General features: G+C 43.8%; 1 protein-coding gene across 1 annotated transcript in view; it reads right to left on the bottom strand.

Moving 5' to 3' along the window:
• Positions 1 to 19,185, bottom strand: part of LOC115393974 (receptor activity-modifying protein 3) — a 31,554-nt gene that overhangs the window by 11,224 nt on the left and 1,145 nt on the right. The gene's annotated exons all lie outside the window — the stretch shown is intronic.

The following is a 19,185-nucleotide window of genomic DNA, read 5'->3' as shown; positions in this document are numbered from 1 at the left end:
TAAATGTGAAGTTTTTTCTTATCAGGCTGCATGACGCTGTGCATGTTTACACTGCGGGGCACACAAACTTGGAATAAAATCAGTAAAATGGATCTTAAGACGATAATAAGGCAAACATCCTAAAAGTTCTGCTGTTTCTATGGAAACAGAGGAAACTTTTCTGAAAACAAAAACACAAAAATGAAACTTTTTCACTTGAATGTTTGTCAAGCAAGCAGGAGAGAGGCAGCCTCGGAATTCTGCTTTGGCAGTGTGCGCTCATACCAATTTGCTTTAATGTGGCCTTTTTTCAAGTGACTTGATTGATAGTGTTTTCTCAAAAAAGCTAAATTTCCTGAGGAGCTGGAGCTTTTAGTCGATTCACATGCATCTATTATGAGGCAGCCGCCGGTTCAGGGTCGAGCATGTAATCTGTCTTCATGACTGTGACTGAATGGGACTGGAACAAGCAGGAAAATTAATCCATTTCAAGCACTGCGCCGTGAATCTTCATAATTCTCTCATTTAGTCTCTCGGCGAATTTGAAATCCATCGTCCAAACTTTTAACTCTCTCTTTTTCCCCCCAACCTCTTTGCTCTGATCCAGAATCATCAAGAAAGAAGAAAGTCAAACAGGCTGCAGCGCAGGAAGGCGAGTGTGTCTTTGAAGTGCCTCGGCCGTGAAGCAGCGAGTCAGTCTGAGCGATGCCCTGCAGGACAAACACTCTCACCGAGTCGGAGCGCTAAATTTAGAGGCTTTCCTGTTTGAGCAGCGAGGATGTTTACAGGTGGACACTTTGTGATCACATCTTTGGACTCTGTAGGTTGGAAAGCACAGAGTTACAGTGATCAGTACTCGTCCCTCATAACAAGACGCTCCGGTCCGAATTGGGACGAGAAGCTGCTGCTGCAGTTTTACAGGATAATCGATACACACTGAGTGGTGTTCATCTTATCTAATGCAGGATTTCAGGTGCATCCTGCTCGTGGACAGAAATTTTATAACGAGAAGGTTGAAAACCAACAGAGGAACGCAGGTTTTTGCATTCGTGTTCTGGTCACTGTGACAGTCTGAGGATCGTCCATTCACAGATTCACAATCAGTGAGATGAAGAAGCTTCTCAGTGCCAACAAAAATACACTGTTATGTTGGAAAAACTGACAGGAATTCAAAGTTATATTGGATAAAAGGGACAGAAGTTCTGAATTTATGCACATTTTTGTACAATTTTACAGCCATTAAAAAAGTAACCTAGACGTTCAGTTGTAAAGTGGTTAAAAGATTTATTAACGTTTCTTTACTGAAGTTTTTTGTTGTATCGACTGAGGAAAGAGCAAAAGCCATTCGGTCAGGTTACTCTGCGCCGCCCTGCTGACTTGAATCAACATTTTAATAGTTTTCAGGACCCAGGAAACACTCTGCATTTAAAGTTCAGGTCCAAACCGTTTGTGAAGGGCAAGAAATGGAAATCAAATGATTATAAGGCCTTTGGGGGAAAACAAGTTCTGTTTTTTTTTTCGCGCTAATCTGCTTCTGTTCAACAGACCAGAATAATAACCTGAAAAAAGATGTTTTAATTATGAATAGAGTTTGATTGGGGGAAGAGTGTGACATTCACATGACATTTCAATCAATCCTCAGCAGAACGGGAGCTTTAGCCGAGCCTCGCTCAGACCTACGGTGAAGACATAACAAGACCAAGAATGTGCAATTAGGGAATTCCTGAAATCGAGATTCTTAAGAGATGTCACTGATTCTAACGAGCCGTGTCAGAACAAAAGGTCTCCGAGGGCGACGGCCCGCCGCGCTGCTGCAGGGACTCGCCTCCGTCTTCATCGGAGCGGATCGGGAGCGCGACGCTCGCTGCCTGCGAATCTCCGTCTGGAGAGGTGCTGCCAAGTCGGATCCATACGCAGATTTCTTTTAAAGACACTCAAACCCTCCTGCCCTCTGCTCGAAGGGGAATTGGAGATGATGCACACGGAGACAGGAAATCATTTCTCGAGCCCCGAGAGCAGAAAACCCGCTGATCAATACGTCAGAGGAACTCTTCAGGAAATTCACTCGAACAGATGTATTCTCTGGAAGTTTCCCCTCGCCAGGCTTCAAACCTGGGCTTTCAGCTTCTCGGGGTTTAATTCCCCCTGACAGTAAACCTCACGCAGTCCAAAAATAACATCTCGTGTACGACGTCCAGCATAAACACAACTGCGGCTCATAAGCTCCTGTTCAGCAGGAGCAAATAAACCTCACGCACGACGGACCGCCGGGGAGCGCGCCGAGCTCGGCAGCCGCTTCAACACAGCACACGAACGCCCGGCTGCAGAACAGGAGGACAACATTTCAATTCAGGCCCCGTTTCCACGGCAACGTTTCAAGTGAAAACACGTCGTCTTTGCATTGTCCATCTTCGGTCAGTTCCACTATGGGAGCCGGCTCCAAAAAGTTGTGCTTGTCAGTCGCTCTAAATGAAGTCGCCGTGTAAACGGACAACCAAGAGTTTTCACTTGAAAACGCCGTCGTGTAAACGGGTCTTATGTAATCTCAGCGTTTCACATGTGTAAAAGTTTCAAAATTAGTTCATATACATAAACTACCAGGCTTACAAGCACCAAACCTTTGCAATCACAGTGATTTTCTCTCGTTTTAATGTCAAAACCTTTGAAAAGATTTTTAAAAAAAAGAGCACCTGCACAGCAAATATTGCCTCTGTGCTTTTCAGAGTGAGCGCTCGCCTTTCACTTTTCTGGATTCTCTTGCAGGCATTTTCCGGCCATTGAAGTGATTTTTACAGTCAAACAACCTCGCTTTTATGCCCAATTTTCTCAAAAATTGCCGTGTAATTCTCCTCATCGCGCTGATATGAGTTTGATCGGAGTTGAACTGTCTGAAAGAAAACAGTTCCAAGTCTTACCGCACAAAAACCGGCAATTAAGTCACTTTTGTGACGAGAAAAATTTCCATTCCTCCCCAAAACTGCAGATGTTTCACATCTCCTCAGCTTGAATTACATAAAAACATTCAATTCAATATTCCGAAATGTTACTGTGGGAACAGCGAAGCTCTCAAACTCCTGCAGACAGAATAAAGAATCACGCTGGATATTTGTGGCTGAGGTGATGAAACCGCATTCTGAAGCTTTGACTTCTGCTTGCGTTCCCACCGCAGTGTGAGCAGAGCGTCCGCCGCTTTCATGCAAAAACACCATCAAACACTTCTTCAAGGTCTCTCATTGTTATTTATACTGAGAAATGGGAGCACGTCTCCACGCTGCGAGAGCATGTGGTGTGACGTGATGAAGCGTTAAACCGTGTGGCGTGCCAGACTCCTGCGGAGCTGATGTGAGTAATGGGAGAAAAACACACGATATTTGCACTGACTGCAGAGTTTTGCATTAATCGTCGAGAATGAAATTGTGTTTAGGAGCTGTGTCTTTCCATGGCGCTGCAAGCTGCCGCTCTGCACACATTAACTTCCTTTTTAATCACATTATCAGTCATTTCTTATGCCTTTGAAAAAGAAACAATCGCAGACGGATGTGCTGGCTGGTTATCATCAGAGGCACTTTTAACCACAAACAGGAAGGAGAACCAGAGGACTTGCACAAACAAGCCGACTGCAGGACTCGCAGCGTTACCGTTGACAGTGGGAGGAGGCGAGAAGCTACGATTCATTCACTGGCATCAGTCGTCTGGACCTGAGAGAACTGGCTGCGGTTCAAAGTTGCACAAGAGTAGGATTTACTGCCGCTTTTAAAATTTCCCATTTCGGAGTTCTTTTACTTTGGCAGCGCATCAAATGGAAAGGAGGCGTGCAGAATAAATCAGAACCTAGTTTGAAAATGTCTGACTTTTGGAGAATGTTTGATGATATTCAAATGTTTGGTGTCAGGACAGGGCGATATGTCGAAATGTACAACGCATTGACATTTTCCTAAAATTCAATTTTGAAGAAGACAAGACGGTTTACGCAGCAGGTTTGAAGGAGACGTATCACAGTTTGCAGCAAGATACAAAGTTTAAAATTGGCATGATGTTGAAATTGGAAGATATTCCATTTTCATGCATGTGTTTGATTTATTAGCACTGAAACATTTCGATTTGTGGATGTTTGTGCGTTACCATGCTGTCATTTTCACTGCTCTGACCTCCTCTAGTTCCTCCCTCAGCTAAAATGAGTCACAGCTGGTTTAAACCCGACAAACATGGATTTGTTTTGAATGCATGCCACATTTTTTCACATTTTTTCTGGATAATTCACTTTTTTGTTGTTGTTTTTTTTTTTTTTTTTTTTGTTAATAAAAGTGCCTCTGTTTGATTGTCAGTGACTTCGATCCAGAATTGGACTTGTTGTAAAACTTCATTGTTCGTATCATATATCGCCATATCGTTAAAAAAAAAAATATCACGATCAGATTGGAGCCACTTGTGGGTCTTTTTTTGGCCCAGGAGCCTTATGTTTCACTGCCCAGTCTTATCACATTATAGCTAACGATTATTGTCGTTTCTGTTATTAACTTCCTCCATGCACAATTACAGGTGAGATTGCAGATCCAGCTGGGTGAGCAAAGTGCTGTATTTATGTATTTATGCACTGAGGGGTTTCTCCTTCACTGGATTCAGAAGCTTCCTCATTAAGCACATCTTTAAAGTTTGCATCATCTGAGCAGGAGGCGCTTATGTGGTTTCAAATTCTCAATAATAGTCGAGGAATCCTGACAAGCTGGAGCTGCAGAACATTTCAAACATGCAGAACATGAAGGTTCTGCAGAACGGATGAATAACAGCAAAGCTTTTTATCTGTGGCGGCCTCTGCATCCTTGAGTGGTTTACAGTCTGCGTTTCAGACTGGTGCATTGTCCTTTCAATTTACTGACGCCATGAGAGCCAATCTGCAGTAACTGTGTGAAATCTCGTGTTGAACCGACGTCTGACGGTCTGACAGATTGATCTCTTCAGGCGGCGTTTTCACACTGAAGATGTAAATCAAACGTCTGAGAAGTAACCCATCTCACATTCACTCATTTGTTCACGTCCCGACAATTAATCCTGGAGCGCCACAAACCCGCCCGTCGTCCAATCTGTCACTGGTGACATGTGGACTGAAGATTTTGTTTGTTTTGCCGCGTTGTTGCCGAGAAACCGCCAGTCAACAAAAGACCAAAACAACATTTATGTTAATGTGGCCTTTAGGCGATGACGAAGCCATGAATACATTAACTCGTCAATTACGATCTGTAAGCTCTGATTCAGCATCAAAATGCGGATATCGTTTGAACAAATCATCACTTTAATTACTTTTTCAACAACTTATTCAAATTACAGCAGATTTACTCTTATTGAAAAGGCAGTCGCTGATGGAATCAAAGTTAATTCTTAAACAATTAAGTCCAATTTCTCAGACTGCGGGGCATTCACTCAGTTCCCTGCATGCGGGAGTTCAATAACAGGAAGACATCAGCTGGCTCCACTTATTAGCTTCCCCTTGAAATGAATTGAAAGACATCTTCAGCTCAAGGATCGATCGGCCAACGCGCCACCATGGTGCAGCTGCGGGCTTTTTATCTGAACGATGAGGGTGAGCTTCAGACTAGCAGCCATCTGCAAGACGAGGCAGGTTACTTCAGTATATCAGTTTTCCGATATCAGATGCATTTCGGCTCAATTACATGACATTTCAAATGAAAACACATCATCTTCTCCTTTTGTATCTCAGAAAAGATACGTGCGAACACGGGATCACCCACAAACACTCACTGCAGCACTGACAGTGACCGTGCTCACACACCACTGGGGGAAACTCGGGCTTCAGTGTCTTGACCACACAGATCAAGCTGCCAACTTCGGATTGGAAATTGACCACCGTAGCCTCGGGAAGCTAAATAATAGAGCTCAGATTTAATTAGAGGAAAAGCTGCCTGGCTGCTAAGCGAACCTCAGAAGAGACAACATCTCTTGTTGGTTTGAGCTTTCGCTGGCGGTATCATGCTTTCTAAACAGGAAATTAAGAAAGCTCTGTCTGACTCGGTGTCGACGCCCACAGCCAAAACGTGTCCTCTTTCCATAATCTAATCAGGGGAATTAAAAAGGGAAATAAATCAGGTGTCTTTCTGTCTCGTTCTCTTCCTGCCGGACCAGTCGTCCACCTCTGTGTCCGTCCTTCAGGGTAGACAATTAAACAAGCTGCTGGAAATCAGTTCAGGGAGAAACAGGGGGACGGAGGGTTAGGGATTGTAGAATAGAGAGGAGGAGCTGCTCAAAGAAGCCAATAATGGTCAGAAATGAAATCACATTCTCCAAATTGCATCGTCTTTTTTCTTTTATTTAATCAGGTGGACAACTCGTTCAAATCTCAGCTCAAGAAAGATGGGTGAAGCGTTTTTAAAGTATAAAGTATAAAGGAAAACACTGACTTCTCTCTAAAGTTGGTTTAAACCTGGCCTTCATTCATCATCCACCTTCAGATCAGACAGTCCGATGTCACATTGTACATTTCTGAGTAAAATAAAAAACATTTTCATTCCATTTCAGGGAAAAGATGTCTGTCTGGAGAACATTGAGAGATGTTTAGAAGCAGCCGGCCAAACACAGCAACGAGACAAGCAAATCAAACATTTGGAAGTTTCTAGTTTTTCTGCAAGACCGGTTAATTAAATGGGATCTGATCTGAGATGAAAGCACAAACTTCTGAGTTTCTACAATAGAGGCAATGCATTAAAAAAAGAAGAATGTATCCGAGTAGTTTCAATCATTCAGGTTTTTACATTGAGCATCATTTATTTCTGGAGTCACTCTCCCTGAAAGTGGAAACTCAGCCAAGCAGACTTTGAAGAAATGGTGCAGATGCTCAGTGAGGAGCGAGAAAAAAAAAAAAAAAAAGCCAGAGTAACAGCTGCTAAAGACTTGAAGGAATCAGTGAAGCGCAGTAATCCGTGTGTTCATGAGTCAGCGACAGATATAACGTGTCAATGTGAGTACAGCTACAGAGGAAACTGCGGCTCAACCCGACTGCACAGCTGAGGCTCGGGGTGAAAGAACCGGCGTGACGGGCAAGTGGATGGACGAAAAGGAAAACTACAACAACGGTCAAAACTGAAATGAAATGAAGGCTGCAGCATTTCAACCAGCAAGAGGCCTCAGACCATTTCAACCGAAAGCCTTCGTTTTGTTTTGGAGGTCTGTTTTTTTGGTTGACTCAGTCGGAAGGTTGCAGGTTCAAATCTCCATCTCCACAAATGTCGAAGAGTCACCCGAAACAAACTCAAAAGTTGCACTTTTGGAGCACAAAAACGGAACAAAAGTTTTCCATTTTCACTTGAAAACGTTGCGGAAGCAGAGCAGAAAAAAAAAACGGCAGTGGTCCGTGTATGGAGCCCTGAGGCACACCTTTACAAGGCAGCATGTAGGAACACCTAGAAAACGGGATGCATTCAATAAATAGAATAAATGAAGCACAGATCAAATAATTAACCATGTGATGTCAAATAATTCAAGCTAATTTATAAGACTTCAATTGTTTTCACTCATTTCCAAGAACAACAGAAGCATTAACCACTCTAAAGGTAAAGTAATAAGTAATAACTGCACAGCTGAATAAAAGTGAAGCTTATTTCTGTCTGTAAATCCCTGCTCTTTGAAGATCACTGACTTCTTCACTGTCTCTCCCTTCTGTGTTGCGCAGCTGTAGAAAAATAAACTCCAGCGAGGCAGATCAACGAGGAGGCCACGATGTTTGTTTCATGTACTTGACAGATCACTTCAGAGCCAAGCGGGAGGAAATGGACTGAACTGCAAAATCGAGATGATGAATTAATTCTCTTTCCCCAGAATTCAAATAACACGGGTATAATGAAGACTGCAGAGAATTTTAAAGCAGAACTAACTTGAATGTCAGGATGGAGACGGGTTAGTTATTCCTTCCTTGTTTGTTGTTTTCTCCTCAGAAGGATTTACAGCCCCTCAAATAAACATGGAGGTTATCAGGGGGAGGTGACTGGAGGAGATATCGTGCTTTTAAAGAGCACTTTCACCTTGCTGCAGATAAACACAACGCCTTTTAACTACACCGAAAGCAAAACGGCGTGGCGTGTGTGGGCAAACACAAAGCGAGCGACACTTCGACACAACTCCCATCACCGTCTTTATTATCAAACCACTCGGGAGCCGTTTAAGTGACTCCATCGCTTTTAGCTTGGCAAACAGACTCATGATTAATGGTTTCAAATGCAAAGCGCTTCTCAAATTGTTCCTGTCAAGAAGACGTCGGTACTTATCCCTCCCTCCTCGTCCATTTACGTGGTTATTTTCTATGTTAACATGATGGCGAGTGATTTCCCCCTGAGGCTGAACGAGGCTCTGAAGTTAACTCTGTCAGATGCCAAAGTTAAATAAATGAAATGTAACACAGGATGGATATAAAGTACTGATTTTACGAACGACCTTCAATCCGCCATAAACAAACGCGGCGTCGGTCACTCCTGTTATCAGAGGAGCTGTCTCACCGGGAGATGGACGACCTTCCAGCGGCGGGCTGATGGAAGCGGCCGTCACCGCGTCCTGAGCTGACAAAACAACAAGCGGAGGATGTTGTTGCGACAGAGGGAAAAAAAAAAAAAAAAAACCAGCCTCGTCAGGGTCAGGCAAAGTCAGCGAGCAAAATTCATGGTTGACTTTCAGAAAATCAGGTCACAGCCGAACGATCTATCAAGGTTGTTATGAAAAGCCATTGTGTGCCGTTGGGGCGACCTCCATACACGAGAAGCAGAGTTTTTTCCAGTCGGAGAAAGTACATCCATTTATTCATTAGTCTTCTGTGTGGGTTTTATTGAATTTCGGTTCACAGAGAGCTGGAAACGACCACAGCTGCCTCCCAAACAGTCCGACACAAGGTGAACCCAAAGAGAAGCCTTTTAAATTCAATTCGGGGCTGTTTTTTTAAATATCGCATCAGTTCCAACATAACCATCCTGTGGTACTCTTACAGAGAAGAAAAGCAATCTTCTTGAAAAACATGCATGCAGTAAATACGCTCCATCAACTCATTCAAATTCTCCAAAGTTCACATTGTAAAAGTTTTGGTGTTGTTTCAGTGGAACTACTTATTAAGTGTTGAGTCGCTGCACAAAGTTTCCTTCTACAGTTCAAACACTGCGACGCACCTTTCTTATTCCCTCCTGATGAGTTTTCGCGTCGCGGCTGGAGCCGTTACAGGCAATAAAACCCATAACTGACACAAAGTAATAAACGCTGGAAGGACTTTTATTGTTATTAGTTTTTTTAGACGGTGCCCCGCCGGGGTCACCTTAATACCGAGTCTGACTGGATGAAGGAAAAAAATGATCGAATTATTGGACACACACTGAGAGCAAAATTGGAGAGACGGGCTTAAAACAAGAAAGACAGACAATATGAAAAAAAACACGGCGAGAAAAAACACAGCGGAGGTAAACTTCAGGATATTCGACAGAAAGCTACTGGCCAAATAACAAACTCCAAATTCACAAATGAGGCTATGTTTGTTTGTTTATAAGTTTCAGAAATTAAACTACAATGGATGTAATTATCTATTATCAATTCATATTTATTAACTGTTAATTTCTTAAAAATGTGGGTTTTTTTAATACAGCATTCAGAAATTTAACTGTGATGACTTATTTATTCATCATCTTTTTATTCAATAGAAAAACAGCTACTTCAGAATAAACTGATTATTTATTTATCTAGTCGGTTAGTTGGGTTATTGCTTGTTCACTTGATATTTATTTGAATTTATTTATGCATTTATTTGCTTACAAATTATGCAGCACGGGGCATTTGACTCCCATTGCTCTATTCTCGGTGACAGGCCATTTTACGTGCCTTCAGAGTCCTGTGAACATAAACAAAGATTCATGGCAGAACGCGATGGGGCTGGCACTGGCAACTCTCTGCGGATCGCTCTGATTGTGGAACGGCTCGTCTCTTAGCGTGTTCCTGCGTCCGGCAGATTCAGACACGCTTCCCATGTGAAGTGCTGACGGTGAGGCGGCCGAGCCTGTGTCAGCGATTGTGTGTCACTCTGCGTTAACCCCGAGACGGACGGGTCCGCTCTGCCTTTCGGTTAATGGCAGTCGGCCTGAGCTCCTGCCCAGGTGCGGGAATGAGGCGAGGACACAGGAGGAGGAGAATCAAACTGCATATTCTTTACTCATACTTTCTCCTGTTTTTCCCTCCGTTGTCGTGCGAACGGACCCCCAAAACACAACGGAAGCTTAGCCTTTCCACTTGAAAACCCTGTGTAGTGAACAGAGCCTGTGTTTTCGGAGGGCGAGTGACAGAAACTCTCCTGTGTTTTAAGTTTCCTCCTCAGCGAAGCGAGGCCACGAGCTGTCAGAAGCCTCGGCTTGAAATGTTGCCGAGAGAATTGAGGAGGCCTGCCAGACACCCGGCGTGACTTATTCCACCGCGTTCAGCTGGGTTTGGAACTTTTGCCGCTCCCAGACAAAAGAAACCTCTCCTCACTGCAGATGAGTTTTCTAAAAGTGGGAACGACGTGACGGCTTTCTATTCTCGAAGAACAAGCTCCGAGGGACCGGCCGTGATTGACAGCCGGGTAATTATTTCTTACCTGCGAGCCGGTGTGGCGGCTGAGGCCGGCGGAAATGAAGACAGAAACTCCGCGAGAGAGATCGAACAAGGAAAGATGCTGGGAGGGAAACACATTTAAAGTGAGGGAAGTGGAGGCTGCCTATTGCTCTCTTCTCACCTCAGAAGTTGGTCGCTTGGGGTTAAATTTGAACTGAGTGAAACTTCTTCACATCCACAGCAAAATAAGACGATGTTTCCTTTATCAAAACTGGCCAGAACACTTCATCTAAACTTTCCATGTTTGTCTGATGCTTGGAAACTCCTTCATTTACCTCCATCCATCACGTTCACAGAGTTCAGAGGTAATAAACTTCCTGATCTCTCCTGACTCACAACAGAGTTCCACAAATTCAAAAATGACGAACCATCTCCAAACACACTGTCTTATCTTTGTTTTTCATAGCGACAGCCCACAACTCTGTGTCGTTATCTGATCAGTGCGGACTGTATATCTGAAGATGTACAAAAGTGAATAAACAAACTGGTGATCAACGTGCTTCAAAAGATAAAAATGTGAGTTGGAAAAAACTGAATGTTCTCTTTGAGTCATGAACTGGAGAAAATCCATTTTACAAACTTCTCTTCTGGATGAATGGATGGATCATGGATGAATGGATGATGGATGGATGGATGGATGGATGGATGGATGGATGGATGGATGGATGGATGAATGGAAGAATGGATGGATGAAGGATTGAAGGATGGATGGATGGATGGATTGATTTAAGGATGGATGATGGAAGGATGGATGGATGGATGGATGGATGGATTTAAGGATAGATGGATGGATGGATGGATGGATGATTTAAGAATGGATGGATGGAAGGATTGAGGAATGGATGGATGGATGGATGATGGAAGGATGGATTTAAGGGTGGATGACAGAAGGATGGATGGATGGATGGATGGATGGATGGATGGATGGATGATGGATGATAGAACGATGGAAGATGGACGGGTTGATGATAGAAGGATGGAAGGATTGATGGATGCATGGATGGATGGAAGGATTGAAGGATGGATGGGTGGATGGATGGATGATAGAAGGATGGAAGATGGAAGGGTGGATGATAGAAGGATGGAAGGATGGATGGATGCATGGATGGATGGATGGATGATAGAGGGATGGAAGGATGGATGGATGCATGGATGGATGGATGGATGGATGGATGGATGCATGGATGATAGAGGGATGGAAGGATGGATGGATGTATGGATGATAGAGGGATGGATGGATGGATGCATGAATGGATGGATGGAGGATAGAGGGATGGAAGGATGGATGGATGAATGGATGGATGGATGGATGGATGGATGGATGGATGAATGGATGCATGTATGGATGGATGGATGATAGAGGGATGGAAGGATGGATGGATGGATGGATGGATGGATAGATGGATGGATGGATGCATGGATGGATGGATGGACAAAAGAAATGCAGGAAGGTCGATTTGTAAAAGAATAACGATGGATGAACAGATGATGAGAAATGATGGAAAGCTGGCGGACCAGGAGGATGACAGAAAGCTTTAGAGCTTGACGATGGATGACTCGATAATCGGCTGGATGGAAAGATGAACGATCGAGACATTAACGAATGAGGTGAATGAAATTAAATGACGGACGGTTACATGAATATGAGGATTTAGAAGAAGAACAGAGACACGAACCCACCCAGTAAATTACACCCTGGTTGTGGAGCCATCAACTGAGTCATGAAACTCCCCTGAGTGTCCAAATTAACAATTAGTGGGGATTTTCTGAGCGCGATTCGGTTAATACTGCACATGAACATGATCAGGACGTCACACCTAATGACTGTCATTAAAAACAGCAGTCGACTGGCGCACTCTGCAATGCCAGCAGTGTAATGACTCACTGGTACCACACAGACCTTTTTTCCTACGACGAGCCCCTCACGGCGTGAGGGTCAAGGAGGGGGGAGAGGAAGACGAGACCAGAGAATGACACAGATGTGAAAGGCTCAGAGAAACTCTGGGTACTTGGCAAACAAAAGCAGGAAGTAGCGGGGTGGGGGGGGAGGGAGGAGAAAAAAAAGCGGGGGACTCCTGGATGGCCATGACGAAAAGAGACAGAAATAAAATGCCATCGCTGGAGAGGAGAAAATCCATGACAGGGGACTTTCTGGAGAGAAAATGCTCCCTTTTTTTGGGGGGGGGGGGTTTTCTTGTAAGCTATTACACAGTTGGTTCGCATGTGGGGCGACAGCAGCCGCCGAGGTGGTGGAGCAGCGTGTCGTGGGTAAATGTGAGGCATCGCGAAGGGCTTTCGCTGTAACGGCTCCGTCTAAATGCCGTCCATTTACCATGCGGAGAGGAAAATTACAGCCAAGCTTCAGCGAAATAGGCCCCTGTGGGGAGAATCCATCTGTCCATGAGCTATCATGGCTTTTTTTTTTTTTTTTTTTTTTTTACAGGGGCTGCTGAAGCTGCTTCACCCAACATTTTCTCCATGCCGAAGCTCGAAAACAGAATCGTCTCATCTGGCATGTTTTGAGGCAACAGTGCAGGGTGCGTGGTTTTTGGTAGTAGATAAGGAACACCGATGCAATTACAGCAGAGATTCGCGAGAGTCGGCACACTTCACGAGTCCCCCGATTTGTTTTTCGTTAACAAAGATAATCAACTGGAAATGGAAGACTGCATTAAAGAGGCGGCAGAATTTGGGGATTTAATCAGCATTCCCCACGCACTCCTCTTCAGTCTCAGACAAGCGTTTAATTCCAAAACATAAAAGCTGAAAACGGCCTGCAGCCACTCTGTGTCATCTCTCTCTCCTTCAAACCACATAAGTGCTGCAGCCTTTTGCATCCGGCGAAGACCAAACAAACATTTGTACGTTGTAGCATTAATTATGTAAGCTTCCTAGAAAAACAAGGCTGCTTGGCTGCACAGAACGAGCCAAAAGTGTAAATCCAGAGCATCCCATTCACTTTTTCTTCACGGGTAAATCTGTTTCTTTACGGTGGGATTTGGCTCATCAGGAATGCAGCCTACCTGGCATCGGGCATTTTCTTTTCCATTTCTTCATTTCATCTCAATTTTGTCTTATGAAAACAGTTGATTTTATTCTTTAATTTGCTGAAGCACAGCAGTGGTGAACACTTCACCCCTGTGAGCGAGGCCGCCCCTGCACCCCCCCCCAACACCAGATCTTCAATAAATATGTCAACTTGTCCCGGCCAATAATTACAGCCCCTTTTGGCAAAGGCAAGTGTGATAAAAGCCAGAGCACAGCGGAGGAATGCATTATCACTCCGACTGCGGCCAAAATCTCATCGCAGGCACACAAATGGACAGATCAGCAGAGGTTAACGGACAAGTCTTTTTTACACCTGATCCCTCCCATCGGTCGGTGTCGTGTCAGAGAAACGGATGGCACTGAAGGGAAAAGCTGTCTGAAATGTCAAAGCTCAGCCTCGGACGGCTCCAACGAGTCGTTCGTCTGCCTGACGGAGACACAAAAGAGGGGGAAGAGAGAGGAGGAGACCGAGAGGGAAGGGAAAGTCGTGCAGATGAAACCCCGAGTCACACATTCAAGTCACAGTGCTGAGTCACCGACTGAGCGGACACCGAGCTGTTATGAGGGGAATAATGACTCCACGGCCTTAATTGGAACCTTTGTTCAGGATGAATAAGCTCGAGGACCGTGACAGTGTTTGGTGGAGCCCCTTTGTGTCGGTGTGCTCCTCTCATTTCCATTGTTCTAAATTAGAAACTAGAATTAAACGCAGGGAGGGAAAGAGACGAAGAACTTTCCTTTGAATTAATAAAACATATTGAGATCGCACTGCAGCAGCTGTTAGTGTCGCACTACTTTAGTCTTATTCATTAAATATGAAACTGTGACAACGACAGTAACAACACTTAGCGAGTGATGCAGACTGGAAGTTAAATATTCACACCAGCGGTGTCAAGCATAAGGCCTGTGGACCAAAACCGGCCTGCGAGAAGCCCCAAACCAGCCCACCAAATCACCTAGGACATGGTAAAGATTTCAAACAGCACATTGATTTTTGATGAAAGTTGCTTCCTTGTTGCTATGAAACTAGTCTTAAAGCCATGTTTGTGAGGGTTTGTGAAAACATACAGAATGCAACAGCTACAGGAGAAGTTCTCCTACATTTAATTAAACGTGGTTTTATGTTCAGATCGTAGTCATTTTTAGTTATAATTGTATATTTTTCCAAAGATATCGATATTTTCATCATGTTTACTCTGCTCTACAGCAAAGAGAAACTAGAAAGTTTCAGTGGAAAGGTTATTAAAATGATATTTCATTGGTCTGATGAAATTGGGTTAAATGTGGTTCTTGATCTACGGTGTGCTTGCTGGTTTAAACAATCTCCACAGTCTGTAAAGACTCTTGACATGTAAAAGTTTGGGCCACTTGTGGGGCGCCAGAGATCAGAGATCATGGCGGGAGCCGGGACTCTGCCTTGCTCTGCTGATAAGTCACTCTTCAGAATGTAAAGCAGACCTGGGAATCTGCCCAGCGCTTGCACTTTGAAGGCTCCTGTGCTCGTGAGAGCGATTGCGTCTGCCACTGTTTGGCTTTGCTGGAGCCGAATCAGAAGGTTGGGGGGGGGGGTCCACTGACAAGGGGTGCCCTGGGACCTGTAATGTGGCAAACACAATGCTGAAAACTGACGGATTTTGTGTTTTACAGTGGAGAGACATCAGTCACATTTCACCAAATGAGTCCAACCAGGCGTCTCACTTAACTTCATCCAAAACATGTAGTAAAACCAACAGATTCTATTATTCCAAGCATATTCAGAAAGGAAGGAAACATCCAAATATTGGGTTGAACAAGTGATTTGAGAAAACTTTGTAACTAAATATTCTACATATTTCCAGCTGAAGCTCTTGAATCACTGTATTAAATCCACTGAAGCAGAAGCGTGGTTGTAATCTTTCTTTGCCTGTCAGAACGTGGTGTGTGTATCTGCCCTGGGTGTTTGTGGGCAGCTCCTGCAGTGAGCGTACGGGCTGTCAGCGTCTGGAAAGCGAACGTCTCTGTTTTTATTTCCAAACATGTCGCCGTCGGGCTGAGCCCACTCAGGAGATACAGCTCAATAAACACATACCCACATACTTCAAGCTGGAAAAATTAAGGGTTTACCTCTTCAAGGCTTCACAGGTGTTCAATGTTCCTCTGAAGCTCAACATTTACATGTTAATTCTTCTATTATTGTTCACTGCAGTGGAAAATTACCTTTTGGCTGAATCGTCTGGTGACCATTGCGTGTTGGCGGCTCCCATTAGACCCGGACTTGAACGACACATCTAATTCAGGTGAACTCATTCCCATGAATTCTGTGACTCAAAATCTCCCAGAAACTCTCTCAATAGAATATTGAGAAGCGACTGCCCTTCTCTCGCTCTGCGCTCTTGAGTGAAGTCTCTAAACCACACTTCCATCTCTGAGCAGAAAGATCTCTAAATGAGTTTGAGCGTATTAAAGTCAAATGCTCCACAGACAGAGAAAAAAACACTTTTTTCTCGTGCATTGAGTTTCTTATTTGTGTTTTTTTGATACGCCTGGAGTAAGAGCCATTTCATATCAGCCAAAAACATAAAAAGAAAAGAGAAAAACTGCACTTCAGTGGAGCAACTAATCAATTCAGGAAGCCTGCTCACTCTTAGTGTGTGCATTAGTTCAATTTTCATTAAATCATTTAACGCCATTAGACTTGGACTGCTTGTTCAGTTTCTAATACATCAACATGAGTTCTAATCCAGACTGTGAAAACACTCTGAACTGCCTCTTCTTCCTGGAACTTCTAACTACAGTGATTATCTGGCATATTTCACAGATATCTGATGAGTTACTTTGAGAGTCCCTAAAGCAAAAAGCACCTCCAAAGTCTGTTGACCAGATGGTGTTTTGTTCATTTCAGCAGCGATCGGAGAGTCGGTCAGACACCAGGGTTTGACTGCGATGTGGTCAAGACGGGCCGTGAAAGGCAGAGTTCAAGCCCCTGCTGGGCCATGAATCTTTAACAGGAGCCTGAAAGATTAATCCCTCTTAACACAGTTTCTCGGTGGAAGCATCGCGGCTGATCTGAGGAGGAACAGTGTCACCGAACGGGCAGGGCAATCGCTAGTAAAAGTGCAAGCTGTGCTATTTTGCACAATTTTCACTCTAAGTGTTGATATACAAACAGATATGATGAACAGAGGTCAAATCTGCAGTCTGGACAGGGTGACTGTGTTTTGCTGTGTGTGGATGAGGTTACTTGACCAGGTGAGTGGAATCTCTGGAGGATTTTCAAATCCCTCTTTTTCTGCAAAACGTCACATTCTTTACGAAAAGTATTTGGCCCTGAAGCTTTGCCCTAAAAACTGCAACAGCACTGTAAAAGTCACAACACAAATGCATACGTTACAACATTAATACAGAAGCCTCACAAATGCAAACACCACAAGAGAAATGTAAAAGCTGCAACCCAAATGCAATGACAGGACAATTCAGACGCAAACGCTGCAACACCGCTGAGAAAATGGTGTCAGGTACAACGCTACACTCAACTTATCTGCTACATAAATCCATAATCTGCTCGGAAAAAAAGCAAGTTACAACTCAAATGCATAAGCCAAAACATTTCAAACAAAAACAACACATAAAAAAGCTTCAGCGTGAATGCATGAGCATATCAGAGCAGTATACAAGCACAAATGCATATAATTGTACAGGTGGAAACATTAAGAGGTGTCAAACTGCGTTCCGCTTGTTTTATACGTCTTCCTGCCTCAACAGATCTCGATCTGAAGACAACGTCTTCATCAAGCTTGTAAAAAAAGCACAGTAACAAGTCACTTATTACAATCAGCTGTGCAACCAGGAGAGACGGAAAACACGCAGGACACTGAGCCTGGAAGGCTGGAGCTCAACACATGTACATGAATGCATGACTTGCAAAACAAAAAGCCACAACGTGACCGCACAAGTCACAGAGGGAAAGCAAACACTGGGACTACAAAAGCTGGAACAAGCATAAACCTCAGCAGGAAAGCATCCTGACTCTAAAAGCTGCAACACAAATTCAGTAGCTGCAGATTTTTTTTTTTTTAATCATTTCAGGATCTTTTTTAGGGATCCAAAATCTATCACTTGAATGCAGAAACTGCAAAAAGATTTTGAAAGATTCAACAGAAGTGGGTAAAAAGCCACAACGTGAAAGCAAACAATGGAATAACTGAGTGAGCAGAGGACTTCCTCGGTGAACCGGCTGCAGAGATGAAATATACAAAAGGTCAACTTTTAATCATCACAATTATGTCCTGTTCTTTATTGTGTTCTTGTCTTCGTGTTGTGGCTTTTGCGCTGTTGTGACTCTTCTGGGTTAATGAGTGAAAATCTGGTTTCTGTCACAAAAACCAAAAGTGCATATTATACACCTAAGAAACAGGATTTAAGTAAGGTATGTGGAATTATTTTGGACTCTGTAACTTTCCCTTATACACATACTTAACTTGTGTTAAATGAGGTGCATATATGTGACTGGGATTATATTTCCTCGAGAATCGCGTCTTCAGTTGGGTATTATATAGGAATGAAGTATCCTTCTACTGCGAGGATGTTTTCATCAGTTTAACACGCATTGTTGTTTTTAAATGAACCAACTATTTATTTTGCACAAACCAACCTCATTTGCGATAATCAGATGCATTTTAGCAACATCATTTAGCTCCACGGGAGGATTTCCAGTCCAGATTTTGAAATATGAGCTGCTCGCTGGACAGTAATGAGTCAGAATTGGTTTTATTGCTGTCGTTAGTCTCCTTTAATTGGATCTGCTGACATACTTTCACCCTTGAAGCTGAACAAATAAACGAGGCAATGATCTGAGTTGTCGTTAGGATTTTCTGAATGTTTTCTTCAGCTGACGGAATGTGCAGGTGATGAAGATCCTCCAGTCAGCCGCGGGAACTGACGGGGAGCCCGCCGCACATCTGTAAACTGCATTTTTAAAAAGGGGGAATCTTGAGACTTTTCCCTTTTTCTTCAGATGGCAGAGGAACAGAAGAAGCCCGAGGCGTTTTCCCTCGCTGTGAGAGCTCATGAATAGATGTTTATTAGACTAAGCAGATGCTTCACAGTCAGTGGGAATCTGTGTTTTCTGCAGTGCAGATGGGAACCTCTCGTCTCCACTGCAGGCACCACAGTGGTCGTGCATTAAAACCTCGCAGATCACAGTGACTCGGTGCGACGTGTTTGGGATTTTCTGGAGCAGGCGGCATCTGGTTTCCCAACTTTCTTCTTCACAATCCCGGGGAGACTGCGCAAGTGTGTCTTTCTCCGCGCGGAAACGCGACGTTTTACTGCTTTTTTTCTCAGCACCTGCAGTGAAATCCATCAGCTCTGAATGCACATCACTCACTTTTCTATACACTAGGATAAGATATTGCAGAGGTGGATGCCTCAAGTCTGAAAATAGCCAAGGTTTCTGCTTGGTAGAGCTCTGCTGCGAGGGTAACAGCTGTCACATGGCTGAGGTCCAGAGCAACTCGGGCTGAAGGTCTTGGCAGGACACAAACCACATCCTCCAGT

The sequence above is a fragment of the Salarias fasciatus genome, chromosome 9 (assembly GCF_902148845.1).
Source record: "Salarias fasciatus chromosome 9, fSalaFa1.1, whole genome shotgun sequence".
In the NCBI taxonomy this organism is placed as follows: Eukaryota; Metazoa; Chordata; class Actinopteri; order Blenniiformes; family Blenniidae; genus Salarias; species Salarias fasciatus.
The sequence above is the reverse complement of the archived record's forward strand: the minus strand, read 5'-3'. Positions and strand labels throughout refer to the sequence as shown.